Raw genomic sequence first — 17,548 nt, 5'->3', positions numbered from 1 at the left:
TTGGTACAGTACTCTGGGAAAATGATTTGACAGCTTCTCATAAATCTAAATATGTAAATACCATATGACTGATGGACTCAAGCATTTACCCTAGATAAATTACAACGTACATTAACACAAAAACATTCACAGGAATGTTTATGGCAGCTTTATTTATAATAGCAAAGACTAGAACCAATCTAAGCGTGCCTCAAAGGGTGAGTAGTTAAACAAAGTGTGGTACCTCTATGCCATGGAATGCTACTTGGCAATAAAGAGGGATGAACTATTGAGGTATGTAACAATTTGGATCAACCTTCAGATAATTATTCTAAGGGAATAAAAACAATTCCCAAAATAAATATCTTGTAGGATTCCATTTACTTAACACTCTTGACACGCCAAAATTACAGAAATGGAGAACAAACTAGTGGTTGCTAGAGGTTAGGGCCGGGGGGTGGGGGATGGAGCACAGGAATGGGGTAGTTGTGGTTATGAAAGCACAACACAAAGAATCTTTGAGATGAAGGAACTGTTCTGAACCTCGATGTGGTGGTGGAAACATGTATTTACAAATGTGATAAAATTGCATAGAACTAAACTCACACACACACATAAATACAATTAAAATTAAGGACATCTGAATAAGATGTATCACTGTCAATAGATATGGTGACAATAGATTTGCAAGATGTCACCATTGGGTAAAAGTGAGTAAAGGGAACACAGGATTTCTCTGTATTGTTTCTTCAACTGCATGAAATCTAGAATTATCTCAAAATAAAAATGTTAATTAAAAGACACAGATTAAGTTTATTTTATTTAAGCCAATATATCCAAAATATTTTCATTTCAACCTATTAAACAATATAAAAATTTGTGAGATATTTTACTTTTTTCATACTGTCCATTTAAACTGGCCACATTCCAAATGCTCAGTAGCTACATGTGGTTAGTGGCTACCATATTGGACAGCACAGGTGTAGGGAATACAAAGATAAGAAATGAATACAAGGTTTAAGAGGTAGGCATGGTTCAGGTTATGCAGATAGCACTTGTAATAAAATCCAGAGTCTTTGCAATGGTCTACAAAGCCCGATGTTACAGCCACCTCCATTGCTTTCTCCCTCTCTCATTCTCCTCAGCCATGCTGGAGCCCTTGCTGTTCCTGGGAAATTCCACGCATGCTCTGACCTCGCCTTGCTCTTGCTGTTTTTCTGTGTGGAACCCTCACCCCAGGAGAACACTTTGACTTGCTTCCACACTGTCTCTGCTCAGACCTCTGTCAAAAGGTCTTTCCTGACTTATAAAAGAGCAAATTCCACTCTTCTCCAAAACTATCACCCATTCCACGGCTTTAATTTTCTTGATGCTACTTATACCACCTGACATTCTATGTACTTACTTGTTTGTTGTCAGTTTTCCACAGAACCTGGAACAGTGCCTGGCACACAGAATACATAGAGTGAATATTTGCTGAATGAATTGTTTGATGATGCTTAACTCTCTCACAGTTCTCAAATAAACTGCCTGCCTCAGGTAAAATCTACATTTTCCTTGAATTCAAAAACTGACTTAATAAATTTCAGAATGAATTTCAGAAATAGGGTAAAGTCTTCTGAGTTTTAAAAGTACAAAGTACAGAAGCAATCTGTTAACATTCCAAAAAGATCAATAACATATTTTTAATACAAAGATTAAGATTTCAGCTAATTTTTTTCTAAGATTGCCACTTATTTTAGAGAACTCATTTCTGATGTAAGATTATTTTATTTATATTTTGTCCCTATATTCATGATAAATTTATTTACATCTTGCCTCAAAATTCACTTTTCTTTTTTTCTCTTTTTTAGCATATGTGCTGCTGAAGCGAGCATAAAATTCACTTTTCTACGAAATAAATTTTATTCAGAAATTCTGAAAAATGGTATTCACTATTCTAGAAAATGCTGTCAAAGCCCTCCTAATGCTCTGGGCCTTCCATGACATATCACCTTCTTAGAGACACATTCTCCAATAACTACAATCAGAATTTCTTTCTCTCTAATACTTCCATTATTGCAGGAGATATGTCCCTTAATTCAACACCTTTGCCAGTCTACTTATATTAGATATTTATGAAAATGTTCTCTCTCCAGGAAGGCAGAAACTATCTTTTTTTTCTCTCTGTCACTAGCATAAAGCTTTACACTTCTCGGCTGGACTTAGATAAATATTTGATGAATTGAATGAATTCTGTTTTGTTTTAATAATGTATGCATATATCTAGTGTAAAATATGTAGTAGGCAAACATTGTATAAGATACCTCTCAAACACAAATTCATACCACACAGTAATTTTTCCAGAAGAGAACTAATAGTTCTTAAGCTCCTATGATACATTAAAGATTTTTACATGTGATCTCATTTAGTCCCCTTAATATATAGATAATTATTATTATTAACTTTGTATCTGTGAAGAAATGGAAGCTCAGAAAGCACACATAACTTTTACAAGGTCTAATGGCTGCTAAATGTCAGGATTCTCCTGTCTGCAGAACCCTCAAGTCCAAAGTGTTATTTCACACTTTATAGTAGGGACCAAATACTTCAACATAGAGAGATGGGTTTAGAGACCTTTGGAGGCTTTTGGAGTGATATGAGGTATATATTTTGTTACCAGAGTTACCCAAAGTTTCTGAGACCCCCAAGGAAGACATAAATAAATTAGAGATTATCTAGAGAAATGCAACCAAGATATGTTGAGCTCCTAAAACTATATATATATATATATATATATATATATATATATATATATTTTTTTTTTTTTTTTTTTTTTTTTTTTTTTTTTTGCGGTACGCGGGCCTCTCGCTGTTGTGGCCTCTCCCGTTGTGGAGCACAGGCTCCGGACGCTCAGGCTCAGCGGTCATGGCTCACGGGCCCAGCCGCTCCACGGCATGTGGGATCTTCCCGGACCGGGGGCACGAACCCGTGTCCCCTGCATCGGCAGGCGGACTCTCAACCACTGCGCCACCAGGGAAGCCCTAAAACTATATCTTATGTAAGATTAAGGAACTGAAGTCTTTTCTCCAAGAAAATAGTAAATAATACCGCATGATAAGGATATGGCCTTACCTAAAGAGAGGTCTGACCTTTATACCCGGCTCCTGGGAGGTAACCTCTGAAACCTTGGAAATTCCCAAGTGTTAGGAGTATCTATTATTCATTGTGGACCTTTTGGACAACGTGGTAAATCAATCAATCAATCATGCATATATAATAAAGCCCCAATAAAAACTAGACGTTGAAGCTCACATGAGCTTCTCCTGTTGGCAATATATCATGTGTGTTGTCACACATCATTACTTAGAAGGGAAACACATTCTAAGGACAATGGAAGCTTCCACGTGGAACCCTCCTAGTCTCCGCGTGTGCTCTCCTTTTGGCTGATTATCAGTACCATGTCCCTGTAATAACTGAAACTGCAAGTAGAGTAGATTTAATTTATTTCTGTGAGCTGCTCTAGTGAATTATCAAACTGAACATAGGTTTGAGAAACCTGAACTTTCAGAAGAAAGGGTGGTCTTGTGTGGATTCTTCCCTTTAACTTTGTAGTTGGCCCCTAACTCCTTGTAGTTAAGCTGTAAAATCTTGGGCAGACTGGAAGATCATAACAGTCTGGAAGACCATACCCTTTACTCTGTGTAGATGTACAACAATAACACAATAATTTCAGAGATCCTTGAAGATGGATTATAGCATATTAAAAATTTGTGAAGAGGAGGGGCATGAAAATGACCTTAAATTTTCAAAGTATTGTCAGGTAGACATATTTGATATTGTTAGAAAATATTTGGCTCAATGTCGGAAAGAACTTTCTAAAAATTAGACTTATCCAAAGATATCATTAACTGCTTATGAAAGCAGTAAACTCTCTACCTTTGAATATATTAATTCCCAGTGTAGAGTGCTATAAGCCAGATGGATTATTAAGGGATTCTGGCCTCAGAGGACGGTGGATAATTTTTAAGATATCTTCAAACTCTAAGATTCTGCCATTTTATGGTCTATAGTTCTTCAAAATAGCAACTAATTGAACCAAGATTACATATTTAATAGGGCAAGTTGCTCAATTTGGCTCTTACAAAATCTGTTAATTTTGTTTTGCTTAAAAATACTAGAAAAAAAAGAATGCCCTAGGATAGAACATTTAAATTTATAAAGTGCTGACTCAATCTTCCCATATAAGTTTCTGTCATTATCAGGATAAATTAAGGAATACTTACTTTTAAATATTAATGGAAATTATCTTTTTTCTGAAAAACACTTCTATCACCAATACAGAATTTTAATGATGTACCATAAGAACTGATATTCAGTTGCAAATGAATCAAACTCCAGAAAAGCTTTTTCAAATGAATCATAAGTGAATATAAACAAAATGTAAAACTGTCACACAAGAACATAAACTACACACTTAACAACAATTTAATTTAATGCAAAATATATTTACTTGCATTTCATGAAACATTTTTTCACATTATAATATCCCAATAAATGTCACATCAACCGCTCATGAAAAATGCCTCCTGAGGTTTCATGAGTAATTGCCATTTCTTTACACTCAACTGAATTTTAGGTTCTTGAGTAAAACAGAGTATGGGTTTTATTGAACAAATAGAAACTAACTTGTTCCTTGATATAAGGAATATTACATTTCACACATTTCTGTTAATATTCTGATCAGCACAAAGCATTGTCAGAACAAGCAACACAAAAGCACTTTACTAAAGGGAGCTAATTTCATGGGCCTGATAATGTTATGAAATATAAAATAAAATAATAAGAATCCTGCCATACGAGAAGTGTAATACTCCCTGGTCCAACGTAGCTCAGAATATCTTATTGCTATTGCTCTGTAGACCCTATAAGTTTGGGGTTGCCTCGGGCTATCCTTGCCTATTTTCACAATAACATCATCATTTTGTTCTAAAGGCTCAGCCTGCTCCAGGTTCCTAACTGTGACAAGTAAGATATGATATGAAATAATATTTAAAAATTATATATTAGATTAAGTATCTTAATTAAAACAGAAAATTCTTTTAAAAATTGCTAACAATGATATAACAAAGCAATATGTCTCTTTTCTTACTTTGGGGGCAAAAGCAGTAGGAAGAATAGAAGTTTAAGAAGTGGGTCATAGACTCCCATATTTCATTTTGTAAATTTATATAACTTCTTGGAAAAATCTCTCCAATTCTTGACATGGAATTAAAATAGATTCAGGGAACCTTAGAACTTGAAGAAAATTCATTAATGTAATCCAGTTCTCAGAGTCTAAGTAAGATTTTCTCCCAGTTTCAAAATAGAATATGGGTCTAATTTTAGTGATGTATTATTGAAAAATTGGAGTATTTTATATGTGATAGCATAGCTTTGAACTCAAAGCATCCATACCAATGGAAAACTAGCTATAACTTATCCCCAATAAATATATAAAGGAAAGATATATCCTCTTTATATCTGGCAAGGGATATGAGATTAAAGCACTGTCAATAATGAGCTAACTATAAATTAACTCCATCTAATTTTCCAGTTTTTTTTCATAAGAGGAATCAAAAAGACAACCCTAGAGGTGGCTATTCAAAAAGCCATACATTTCTGAAGGTCCATAAACAATCACATTCTTTTATTTGTATTCCCAAGAATACACACATACTTCTGTTTTTAAATGACAATTAACATTTCATATAATGTCTTCACATTTTTATCTCAACTCTGCACTTCTCAGGATTGTGACAGAGTTGTACCATCTTCTTGGAGCAGGCTAGAATGGTTCACGTGCTCCACCACAAGACAGTTCTGATGCTTTGAACTGTCCCTGTAATTTAGCCCATACTGATCTTCTCTAAAATTCTTATAAAGTTAAAGGTTACCACAAAAGTCTAGTTCTAATGCAATATTCCTCATACCTTTCTGAGAATGAACTAGAATTATTTTATATTGGAGAAGGTCTACATATGTACCTTGTGTTTGTTCAAGGCTACTTTCCCTGGAATTTCTCCATAATTTAATCCAATTTCAGACATACAAGTGGAATAATCCATAGTTTGATATGCACTAGGTAAATGTGCTCAAACCTGCTCAGTTGATGGAATCCCTGGAGATTAAGGTGCTCTTTTTGAAATATCATAAAGTAATGTTATATTAAATTCTAACATGAGTTTGAAATATTTGATTCCTGGATGATGCAACCATAATTTAATACTTAGAAAATCACAAAATCCCTCCCACTTAGTCACAATAAAGACAGGTTTTCTCTGTGCCTCCTGTTGGGGTGTATACAATACCATTTGCAAACAAATCTTACTAAAAAAAGGAAAAGAATCTGAATGTAGCATTTCAGTGAAGCACTTGGTTTACAGGAAACACCATTAGAAAGGAACATGACTAATGACACTTTAGGGATTAAATCAGCAAAATCCAGAATGAGAAAGACACTAAAGGGTAACTGATTCTGTTTCATCAACAAATAACTTGCAAAGAACTAAAAGAAGAGGAACCTATATATTGAAAGGGACTTTGGACATATGTCAACAAAATGCCATGTGTAGCCCATGTCTGCATCCTCATTCAAACAAACTAACATTTAAAAAATGAGACAATCAGGAAACTTTGTACACTTATGGGATATTTGATGATATTAGGGAACTATTGTAAATATTTGTAGGGTTATAGTGATATTGTGCTTTTAAAAAGGCAGTGCTCTACTTTCAGAGACACATACTGAAATATTTATAAATGCCTGCATATTATATGATGGATGAGCTTGTTTCAGAATAATCCAGGAAATTAGAAGTGAGTGAATGGTGGGTACAGATGAAACCAGATTGGCCATACATTGATAAAAGTTGAATAGTTGGGTGTATATCCAAAGAAAGTGAAATCATTATCTCAAAGACATATCTGCAGCCCCATGTTCATTGCAACATTATTTACAAATAGCCAAAACATGGAAACAACCTAAGTATCCACTGATGGATAAATGGATAAAGGACATGTGGTGTGTATGTATATGTTTGTGTGTGTATATATATGTATATATAATATAGTGGAATATTATTCAGCCATGAAAAATAAGGAATCCTGTCATTTGTGACAACCTGGGTGAACCTTGAGGGCATTGTGCAAAATGAAGTAAGTCAGATAGAGAAAGACAAATACTATATGATCTCGCTTATATATGGAATCTAAATAAAAAACGAACCTATAGAAATAAATCGTAGGTTGATGGTGGCCAGGAGCTGGGGAGTTGGGGAAATGAGTGATGATGATCAAAGGGTAGAAATTGTCAGTTATAAGATGAATGAGTTCTGGAGATGTAAAGTACAGCATGGTGACTGTAGTTGACAACACTATATCGAACACCTGAAATCTGCTGGGAGTAGATCTTAAATGTTCTTCCCACAAAAAACAGTAACTATGTAACTATGTGAGGTGATGGATGTGTTAAACTAACCTTATTGTGATAATCATTTCACCATATACAACATAATGTTGCATGTTAAATGTATCTCAATGCAGCTGGAAAAAAGATGTCAATTTTCCCCCTCCCCTCTAATAAATCATTGAATAGTTGAACCTCTATGGGGGATGAGCATTTAGAGGTTCATTATGCTATTCTCTCTAATTTGTATATCTTTGGAATTTTCCATAATAGAAGTTCTTTTTAAAAGAAAGCTGATTACCTAAAATATATTTTCATTAATTTTAGAATGAGCAGAAAACCAAAAGAAAATGTAGCAAAAAATACATATGGAAGAGTTCACTGAAACAGAAAATACAACTCATTCAGTAATATTTGGGGACTGGGGAGCTTCTGACCAGGGTTTGGTTTGAGGTATTCCATTGTTAAACTGTGTCTTCTAGAACAAAGGGCCGTCAAGAATTAGAGGAGGATAACCACCACAAAACCAATATATTTGAATTACATGCTAATAGAAGCACAGAGAAAAAGATTAAGATTAGCTAAAAGGTTAAAAGGAATACTCTCATTCTCACCTTATTTCACAGACCAAACACTAAGTCATATCTTTTATACAAGTACAGAAAACTTTATAGATTGAAGAGAATGAGCAAAGGATACTAGAGGGTAAATAATTGAAAAAGCACTTCTATGGTATTTAAAACAGCATATATTAGCCTTTTCTCCTAAATACTGAGTGATTAAACCTAAGCTGTGTATTCATCTCTTTCAGAGTCTATATTTTTTTTTCAGTAATTTCTTTTAGGTTGATGTCCATTTTGGTGTCTAATCATCCAAACCGTCGTCAATATTTTGCCTGTTATTCTACTAGCATTGTCTAACTGGTACTGAGCAGTATTGTTAGTAGCCCAACACTATAAGACATCCATGTTACTAATTTAATCTGAGCATTTGCCTCAAAGCTTGAGTGAAAACTTTAGCTTTTGTTGGCCCAGCCCTGGTCTTGAACTCATCGGAGTATATTTGTTAGAATTACAGTCAAATTGAACCCACTATACAATCAATAATTGAACTATGCTCCTAAGATGCTTTTTGTTCAACACTGAAGGAAAATAACACAGCTTGACCCTTGTGAAGTGTTATGAAGATCTGCAGTCAAGTGGAGACTTCTTTTATTCTGGTTGGAGTATTTTGTTGCTATTTTAACCTTGAGCTGGGCAGAATCATGAATAGCTACATAAGATTCCTTTATCTTTGTTGTTTCCATGTTAAGAGGCCTTATTAACACAAAGGCATTAAAATTGGATTGAGTCTGTAGCTAAACATTTAATTTTAATGCTTATAAAAACTTAAACTAGAGGATAATAGCTACCATTTACTGAGTATGTATTTTAACGAAACACCGATCTAAGGGCTTTACATACAGCATTACATTTATATACTTTTTCATTATTTATTGGCATTCCAAGAGATCATCCAGCCATTTGCACCCATCAAGCCCACCACTGTCCTACAGATTTTGCAGTGGTGGTGAGGAAAGTTACTGCAGCTTTTAAATATGTATCCCGCTGTGCACTGGAGCCAGCTCATACTGATTCAGGAGACTATTATGTGCAGCTTTTTCCAAATTCAAGGTTAAGTGACATCATATTGGTAGTTTAAAATGGCCATGGTGGGAGAATTTACACTACAGAAATAAGTAAACATCTTTTTTTCTCCCCCAGAGAGACAACTGTTAGACATTTACCATTTACATTACCATTTATCATTGTTATTGCTACTGCAGTGACTGTTTAAAGTTAGGAAATGACTGATATTGAGCAAAGAAGGAGAGAGGAAAAAAAACTGCTTCAGTAGTGTTCTGCCAACTCTGGGAAGCCATTCCCCAAGTGGTTTCATCTCTTGAAAGATCAGGTGAGAGAGCCATGGTCCTTTGGGCATTCTCTCAATAACTTGGTGGGAGGAGAAATTGGGGAAAGACTTTACATCAGGGGCCAGCAAACTACTGTCTGTGCACTGAATGTGGCTGATCCCCTGTTCTAATAAGTAACATGTTATTGGAACGCAGCCACACCCATTTGTTTATGTGTTGCCTGTGGCTGCTTTCACACCTCAACAGAAGTGCTGAGAAGTTGTGACACAGACTGTATGGTCCACAGAGCCAAAACTATCTACTATCCTTCACAGAGAAAGTCTTCCATGAGTGAAATGGGTTTGGTATATGGATGATGCTTTGAGTTTAATGCATGCAAGGATGAGGTAGAAATAAGCTTCATTTCCTTGTTTTATCTCAATCTAATGAAGAGAGTTGCAGAAATGTAAGCTATGCCCCTCAATGTTATTGTATCTACTCAAGCAATTTCATCATGTAGGATGAGATCTCATCCATTGTGTTGGGAACACTCATTACTGGTCTCACATAGGTTGGGATACCCAGACCTTCTACCTGAATCTCTTTATTCAATCATTCATTCACTTATTCATTCAACAAATATTTATTAAAATCTACTAGGGTCCAGCCTACTAGGGTCCAGCCTACTAGGTTCTTTTTTTTTTTTGCGGTACGCGGGCCTCTCACTGTTGTGGCCTCTCCCGTTGCGGAGCACAGGCTCCGGACGCGCAGGCTCAGCGGCCATGGCTCACGGGCCGAGCCGCTCGGCGGCATGTGGGATCGTCCTGGACCGGGGCACAAACCCGTGTCCCCTGCATCGGCAGGCGGACTCTCAACCACTGCGCCACCAGGGAAGCCCTGATATGCATTTTAAATGAACACCCTATCTTTTGTGCATAGTAGAGACTACAGTAGGTAATAAGAGGGAAGAAGAGCAGTTACAAAGCTATTGCAATCGTGCAGGCAAGAGATGACCTGTATGTGTAGGGCGTAGGGGTTACTAGAAACCATGAGAAGACAGTTAAAAGGATTTTGGATTCAAAATGCATGTAGAATTCCTAAGTCCTCTTTAAAACTGAGTGTTAATTTAATTCTCACTGCATAGGATAGAGAGTGGGGAGGAATTCATACATTCACTCAACAAACACATTGATCATCAATAAGAAAACAAGTGCTATATACTTGAGATTTAAAGTTAAATGAAGCTCAGTTTAGTGGAAAATAGCTGCCAATAACTGGGTTTCTCACATATCAGCTGTTTCCCTTACTTCATACAAATTCCCCTCACCAACCCCCCACCACCCTGACCTCCATCTCCTCCACTAAGTTCTCTGAATTCATGGGACCCTGCCGGGCCCATGGCTGCTCTCACTCAGGACATCTGAGGCTGCTGCCATCCAAGATGCTCTTCTCATCTAGAGTCTGAGAATGGAAGGAATGGATTAAAACAATATAGTCTATGTGGTACACACGCACACGTGCACACACACACACACACACACACACACACACACACACACACATCCTAGTTTCAATGTCCAACTGTTGAGTCTTCCAAGTCTTTCCTATATCTATTGACATAGCTATGTGATTCTCCAGACAATTAAGCTATAGAATTTCTTTAATTCATGCTTTAATTATGGTGATCTCAGCTCTCCCTTGTTCCTTTCTTATCTTTCCATGGGAAGGTTTTGATTAAATACAGTAAATTTTTCAAACAGATTTCTTTGAAGGTCTTTATCGTTGACATAGAAAGACATACTCTCTCATATTAACCGTACAGGTCTCCATGTTGCTGTGGGTTTTGTAAATTCAATATCTGTCCTCAAAGTTATGTTTCTTTCTTTGTCCTAAACAAAGGGCAGACCTTTGCTGATTTTCCAAACCAGCAAGAGTCAAGCCTTGAGTGAACATTTTGGGCATTTTAGCAGTGATGGCGTTGTTCCCTGTAGCACGGACCTGCTTGTGATTCCAAAGGAACCATTCAACATCAGCAAAAATCTAGGGTTTATAAAAAGGAGAGAGAGGGGCATGAACCAACTGGCAGACGGTTCTGGAAGCTGAGAATAAGTGTACCAAGATAATACTCCTGATAATGGTGTTTTTGACATCTAAGTACTGTGGGATTCAAACTGCAACACAAGACACTTCAATGAAACTTAAAAAATTATTAAAGAAGCAGGGAAATGATAATGACATGGGAAAGTTCTATATACTACATGTTATACGTAAAAGACATAAGTACATATACCATATTGTTGATATATTTTTAATTTTGAAAATGCTCTAGGTGTACAATCTTGATCATATGTTCCTTAGTGTTATGATGAAGATAAAAAATAAAATGGGGCTTGGTAATCCTCTCTGAGGTATAGGTGGGCTGCAGTGGACTCCCTCCACTTCACAAGCAAGGCTTAGGAGACTGCCTTGGGAGCTCCGGAAGGGTTAAAGTTTTGTCTGTGACACTGAAATTGAGGCCAGCTGTAGGTCATATTCACGTCCCAGTCACAGGAAAATGAACCTGTGAGACAGAACCTAATTATCTGCTAAACCAAAAGCCAGTCTCAGTTCAATAACTTACGACAGAGCTAGCAGCCAGATATAGTGTTACCATGGCAACGCTGGAAAAAGCTCCACTGCCGTTGAGAATGAGGTGGAAGGGAAGGAGACTGTAACCCTAAATGTGCTGTAGCCGTTTGATCTCGGACATGTGGGTCTGTCTAGAAAACCAGGTTATTCTATACATGCCTACCATTGTCTATTCACTTGAATATCTGCCACAATTACTTAAAAGAAAAATGCAACTATAACATCCTCTAGGCTTAAAATAATCCACTAGTAAATGGCTACCTGCAAATTAATTTTAAAGAGAAAACATAAACTTCCCTTTTCTCCTCCTCCATGCCATCCCCAAATAAAGATAAAGCAGAACACAAAGGGTGGGGATTCTTGAATAACTCATCATTGTAATGAATGATTCTGTGTCCATGAAATTCATTATCACCCTCTTTTTCTCTTATTGCCAAATGCCAAGATATTTTTGAGAGAAAACTTTTTGGAATTAAGCAATACTATTTGCTTTTCTAAGGGGTAGAAGTAGAACTAGAGAGTAGAAGAGAAATATTTTTTCTCTGTGAACTCTAGACTGTCAGGTGAAAATTTCCTAGAATACTGAGTTAAGGAGAATCATACATTAGACGGACATAAGCCCTGCCAGGTTGGTCATTTTTCTTCTTGCCAGTTCAACTTTGTAGTTCTTTCTGGAACAGCACTGGATTTCTGAATTTAGGAGATGATAAGGTTTACACACACAGAACGTTCACTGGCCAGTTACCATGAATACAGTGAAAACAGCATCTCACTAAAAATATTTGCAGAATAAGAGCTTACCATATAGTCATACGCACTTAGAGGAGGAATTCAGAAGTACATTCCTTTCTCTCTCTCTTTCAATCTTTCCCAATGGAGACAAATCATGCTAAAGCTTGTCAGTTACAATTATTGGATTTCAACATATTTGACAATTTTGATATGCCATTAATGATGTAATAAGACACGTCTAGTACATAATATTATCACTTGGGCTTGCTATCCAGTTGTGATACCAAATTTGAATCAAATAGATATACATGCATAAATATACAGATATAGCAGTGTTTTTGTATAACTCATAAACACACTGGGTTTGGAATATGGAGAGGAAGCGATCTGGAGATGAACAATATCCTTTTCATATGCATGAATAACTTTGCAGTAATGCAAATCAGAAAACACAAAATGGAAAGTAGGTTTCTTCTAGCAGAAATATGACTAAGAACGTAGGCTGAAATTTGCCAGTATATTAGAGTCACCTATGATGTCTGTGAATTCCCTTTAAGGTGTCACATCTTTTAAAAACATTTTACCCTACCCTATTATATTTTCAGTATATAATTACATAAATATAGAAATCCATAACTTTAAATTCCTTTACACTGCCACAATGCATGAAAGGGAGCTTTAGGATTTTAAGAAGATAAAGGTGGTAGTAGTGGGGTTGAAGTGTGCAGACAAGCAACATCAAAGGGCAAAATGAATTTTCTGATTAACTTCCAGGTAGAAGTAACCTAACCTCTGCTCCTGACCCTAGGTTAATTCCTTTTCAAGTAAATAGAAGCCAGAGTGTATACCCCTTTCTAAGACAGATGTTTCTGAGACCTGATTATTAAAGAGTTTTTTATGGGTTGCCAAGATGCCAACAATACAGTCCAATAAACGATTTGGATCCTGTTACTCATAATATGAATAAGTTTTTCTCTTAATTTTTCCACCTACATGAATTAATTAGTTGGAAAAGAAAATGAAGCAATTTTATCAGAAAACATCTGAAAGAGCTATTGATTCAAATGCTTTTACATTTTAACCTTATCACACATGATTAGCTTGAAGATATGAGCTTAATAATGACGCAAAGCACCAGATTTCACTGGATTCTGTTCCACCTGAATTGCCAGGGAGGATATTGGAAGGACTAACAAAGAAATAATACTGTTTTTCTCATGATGTTCTCTTAGCCAATGATTTTGAAGAGATGTGCCATGATTTTGCATAGCACATTCTCAACTATTCCATGGCATATTTCCTTTAGCATCATCAACATTCCCTATATTTTTGTGGGTAAGTGTGCTTTTGCGCGCTTTTGTTTCTTTCTAACTGTAATCCTACTGTCCACCCACAGGCAAGAATTTTGTGAAGCACATGCTCCACCCAGTACAAAGGAATGGGTATGTTCAATTAACACTAAACAAATACAATAAAATAAACTGTAGCTGAAACTAAGTTTACATTTTAAAACTAAATTTACAGATTAGAATAATCTGCTTGCCATATGGAAGGTACTCAGCGTGTTTGTTGATTGATTGAATAAATGAACGAGCCTATCTGACAAGGACCGAGACAAAATAAGAAAAAACAAAGTCGTGAAAGAAACTTGAAAAAGACTACATCCTAGCTAAACCTTGGATAAACTACATGAAAAAGGTTCCAATTTCCAAAGGTTATTAATTCACTCACTAGAAAGGGAATGGAAAAGAAAATCTAGAAATATAGTTATCACTATTGAATCTACCATTTTAAAATGGACTAGAATATTCTAGAATATATGAGAATTTTGTATGTAATAAAGTCGGCATTTCACATCTCTGATTTCTACTTTCTCCCCACTAAGGCTACCCTCTGTTTTCTGGTCCTCACTAACCTCTGCTAATATGTCTTTTTTGGGTGTTGGTCTTTCACCCTTGAAAAATTCATGAAATTCTTCCCTCAGCAGTGAAACTATTTATATAATGCTGCTCTCAGCGAGCCCAGCTTGCTGATTAAACCTCTTTCCTTGGTTCTAGCTGTTGTTGTGGATCTTCTGAAACTCCACAGCATCCTCCATCTGTTTTCAGCTATCTCCCTGATGCCTCTTGAAGACAAGGAAGCTTCTCCAGATCTCTCCTGTGCCCTGCTGAAGGGCTTTCTTGGGAGAAGGTGATGGGTTTAGGGTGAGAGGGCTAGGATGCTAGTTCAGACTCCCTTTAGTTCTCCCCTGCTGCCATTCTTAGAAGCATCTACAAAGCTGCCCCCCGTCCCCAGGAGGGTTCCAGGTGTCAGGGCTCATAACCCCTCTGGCCCTTATGTCTTTATACTCATCCAACAGGAATCTGTTACCCACTTCCAACTACTTCTAACTCATATCCTGAACCCTTCTCTCGTGTAGGGTTAACTTTTATAAATTCTATGATCCAGATCTCTAGCATCAGGTTAATACTTCTAACCAACCCCTTTAAGAATGAAAAATAAAACCATTTCCCTCTCCAGAGCCTAGCTCTTCCAAATCAGAACAGTTCATTTTGAGCTTATTGTACTTGCTTTAAAGTTTAAAAAATAATCTACTAAGCACTTTAAATCTTCTGTTGACTCTGTTCTTGACTGTGTTTGCCCTTCCACTAAAGAAGTATATGTCATTGATCAAATAAGTACAGAAAAATAAAGCAACAAACATAAATTGGGAAAGTAATAGCTTTGGTTAAACATTTCCAGAAATCATTCCACGTGCAGTTAATCACTTGGTTCTGCCAATTCTATCTTCTAAACACTTCTCTGTTCCCTCCTTGTCTCTTCTCTTCCACTGCCACCACCTTCATTCAGGCCATTATCATCTGTCCCAATTAATATATCAATGGAATAATTATATAAATGTGTATTTATCATCAGAATACTATTTATATTAGGAAAAAAAGGATGGAAAGAAACTCAGTTTACACCTATGAATGCACAAGTTAAACAAACTGTATTATACTCAAACAATAACATAATGAGCATATGCTAAAATGATAATATGTGGGGAAGTGTTCATTTGGTATTTAACAATTAAAATGCAAGTTACAAATATTTATGAAGATATTCAGTGTATGTGTGTGTGTGAATGAGAGAGAGAGAGAGAGACAAAGAGGGAGAGAGAGAAGTATGATTATATACTATATGATAACAGGAGTTATTTTCTGAGTGATGAGATTAATATATATATGTATACATACATACATACATATATGTATATTTTTTCTATCTGTCTGGAATTTCTAATTTTACAAAATGAACACTTGTTATTGTGTAGGAAAAGTTTAATTTATTTTGTAAATAAGCTAGTTGTCTTTGGACTAATGTGAAAATATCTTGAATTAGCTTAAGATGGATTGAGACTAGTAAGTTTAATAACATTGGATAGGTAGGTTACTCCATTTGTAGTTACTCTATTTTTAATCAGTAATGCTATCTTTCCAGTTGCATACAGAAGAATTCCAGGATTTTTCAGGATATGAAGCACTTGAGGAAAACAGGAGTTTGAAATGAGATATGTTTTCATAAATACGTTACAAAGAAATTTCTACCTATTGCTAATCAACATATTTATTTAGGCTGAAGGTTGAGATAAAACGTCTCTATATTATGGTTTTGTTCATTATTTACTGAATGCTTAAAAATTATTAGTGAGATACTATGACAGAGATTGCTAGCTTTCTGCAATATCTATTCTCCTCTCTTTCCTCTAATTTTTAGCTGGATGAATGACTACTCAGAAGAAAGTCTACATTTCCATGCAACCATTTCCCAAAAGCTTTGTGTACCTGCTGACTGAGATCTAAGGGCATGGGGAAAGGTATGTATAAGAATTCCAGAAATTTTCTTTAAAAGAAAGTGTAGTGTCCTTATTTTTCTCTTCTTACTCCTACTGACCAAAAAACAACATGGTGTAGCTTCAATGGTCATTTTGAGATTACCTGAGAAATGAGTCAGTCAAAGAGAGAAACAGGATAGAAGAAACCTAGATTGCTGACCAGCTTTCCATAAAAATGATTTTCAAAGCTGTGTAATCACCTCCAAAATTTTCATTACTTGTTTGACATCTTACCTTTGGGAGTCACATTCACACCATGAATCCAACATGCATGGTATCAAAGTTCTACTAACTGAAATAGGAGCCAGGGGGGATCTGATGCTGGTTCACAGAAGGATTATCATCATTCTCATTCTTCTAGTGTCAAAAAGAGGAAAAATTTATTGTCACTTTCTACTCCTTTCTTACCTGCCATAATTTTTATCCCCATGCAATATATTAGGTTATGAAATTGTCTTAATTATATAGTCATGATTTCTCATATTTACCTTCTCCTTTTCACACTAAGTATTACTAATGGTTCTTAATTTTGGAGTGATTTTAGTCTCCATTTAGAGTCTTATAAACACTAGGATTGTTTTCCCCCCAAAAATGAATATCCATTCAAAATATTTCATATAATCTTATAATCTCATGGGAACATGGTAGACCTCAGATTAGGAATCCTTGGTTTAGATCTCCTTTTTTGTTTCTTTCTATGTCTAATTATCCCTGATTCTTCATAGTTTAACATTCTCTACTCAACTCTTTATCAATTGGGGTGTTAATCATCTAGGAGCTTTTACAAAATGCAACTGCATGGGCTCGACTTCTAACATACTGAGTCAGAAAGTACAGGGTAGGAAGAATGGTGTATCTTCATAAGTCTTTCTGAGTAGATCTGTTATGTCCCCTGGGTTGAGGTCTTAAGTTACACTGACTTTGGATTAATCTTGCATCATCCCCCAAATCTTTAAAGGATTCTCAGTGCCTGCCACACTGTAAAACTACACAATTACCAGAAGAGCCCGTGTGA

The 17,548-nt window shown here is 36.0% G+C and overlaps 1 long non-coding RNA gene across 2 annotated transcripts in view; it reads right to left on the bottom strand.

Moving 5' to 3' along the window:
- Window positions 1-17,548, bottom strand: part of LOC109547828 (uncharacterized) — a 54,890-nt gene that overhangs the window by 24,620 nt on the left and 12,722 nt on the right. For both annotated transcript variants that reach the window (XR_012331572.1, XR_012331571.1), the window contains exon 3: window positions 16,768-16,890. This is a non-coding gene — a long non-coding RNA (uncharacterized lncRNA). The remainder of the gene's footprint in view (window positions 1-16,767; window positions 16,891-17,548) is intronic.

Source organism: Tursiops truncatus, chromosome 4 (assembly GCF_011762595.2).
Source record: "Tursiops truncatus isolate mTurTru1 chromosome 4, mTurTru1.mat.Y, whole genome shotgun sequence".
Taxonomy (NCBI): Eukaryota; Metazoa; Chordata; class Mammalia; order Artiodactyla; family Delphinidae; genus Tursiops; species Tursiops truncatus.
The sequence above is the reverse complement of the archived record's forward strand: the minus strand, read 5'-3'. Positions and strand labels throughout refer to the sequence as shown.